Raw genomic sequence first — 2,053 nt, forward strand, 5'->3', positions numbered from 1 at the left:
ATAGTGCAATAGGTTTTCCCTGAACGATGAACTCTGTTAAGTATATTTTCATAGGTATGCAAGGCAGAGACAAAGTCCTCACTTGCTACATCAGTGGGGGTTTGCCAATCATCATCATTATCATCCAGAATTGAGGTATTTGTTTCTTTGTCTTTAGTTTGTGGTGAATTTTGTAGGGTGAGTGTGTTGCCCTGGTGCTCACCTAATTGTGTTTCTATAGTGGGCGCTAACTATGTATCATCTGGTACTAACACGGGTGGATGTGAAAATATTCCTATCATATCACTCAGCTAAAAAGAATTCATGTTGCTAAGGTATGGTGTTATGAAATACATCTTTTGTTTATGTCCTAACTAAATAGATGAGTAAATGAGTTGTAATGAATGACAAATAGTGAGTGTATAAGTGTATATATATAAATAAGCAAAGGAGGTGACTGTACCTACTTTAAAGCACTGAGAAGAAATGAGTAAGTATAGTTACACCCACTTGATACAGATGATATCACTTGGAGAGGTGTGTCAAAAGCAGATGTCGATCTTGGAAGGTAAATGCAGAGTTGAATAAAGATCTCCTCTCGATAATTCTAGGGCTGAGTTGATGGACGATATTACTCCGGAAATTCCACGGCCTGATTTCAGTGTTGATTGTAGTGGTTAACAGGTGTAGTCATAGGCAAACCTCACCATAGAACGTCAAATTCCCACTCAATACTGTGGAAATAAATGAGTATGAGTAGGAGCTATGTGAATAAGAATGAGTAACGAGCAGTGGGTGAGAAGTGCCTGGTGTCAGTCACACGTTGATTGGCGTGGCATCGTCTCAGCAAACATGCATGGTGACGTCATCTCAGTAGATACACATTGTGATGTCGGCTTCCCACACTGGTAGCTGTGGTGAGTAAATGAGTAGCGATGAGTAACCTGAGTGAGGAAAGGTGAGTAAGATGCATTATAAATGTGGCTCTGGTGTTTGCTGCTTCGTCTTGACCTGCGTCAGCGGTGGAGGTAAGGGGATGGTAGGAGAGAGCGTTGGGGATCTAGTGCTTGTTGCTTTGTTCTTGCTTTTCACTTTTTTCTTGTTTTTTTATTGTTCTTGCTGATACTTGAAGTTGCGTGAAGAAGATTATAGAGTTCTCTTGTAGACTTGTTGTTTGTAGTTAATCATAGAGCTTGTTGATCCTCATTCATAACTCGTCGTTGCTACTATATGCTCGATTGAGTTTCATTGCTTATAGAAATGATGGTTCGTAGGTGTAGAGTCGATCATTACTGCCACCATTTATGTATATGTGACTCTTTGGTCTTGTAATATGTAAGTCTTGAATTTTGGTTAAAGTTATTGTTCTAATCGAAAAACAGGAAGATTTAAAGATGAATACAGGGAGTTGATCTTGATTTCTTATCTTCAAAGAAAGTCTAACCTGAGCAGCGTATGTATTACACGGGGAGTTAATTTACTAAGTCTCGTCCGACCCCTCTTGTTATTTGCTTTCTCCACTACCTGTCGGATCTATGGCTAGCCCCTTTCTGATCTCTGATTCCTAAATTCTCGTTTATCAGGGGTCGTGTCACGTGGGCTATACTGTTGTTGAAGCTTCTAGAACACTGTATGTCTGTGTGTATGTACTGCTTCTGGTGCACGTCAAGCATTCCTTCACTTAAGGGTTGCAAACCCGTTTCCCTTTGGTCGATTCTCGCTGACACACTTCCTATCTCACCCCCTGGCTTGGTGCTTCTGTCTATCTATCTATCTATGAGTTGTATTATTATAATATGGAGTCCTGACACTTTGCCACTTCTCTTCAATTCTGGAATCCACCGACTCTTCAAATAATATTATTCTTGCTAACTCAGAACGAATTTATTCAGTTTAAATTTGATTTTCTAGCTTCAGTCTTTAGATACAGCCTTGCTTAACCCCCTCATGAAATCTTCCCTTAACTAACAAATAATATACTGTATATATAAACAAAAATGTATGACTCACTGCAGTTAATTAAGTACAGTATAAAGGGGGTATCACACGGTACCTGAAATCGTGGTTTGCTGAA

This window comes from Coenobita brevimanus, chromosome 56 (genome assembly GCF_032717465.1).
Source record: "Coenobita brevimanus isolate Jiangsu-jjx chromosome 56, ASM3271746v2, whole genome shotgun sequence".
Taxonomy (NCBI): Eukaryota; Metazoa; Arthropoda; class Malacostraca; order Decapoda; family Coenobitidae; genus Coenobita; species Coenobita brevimanus.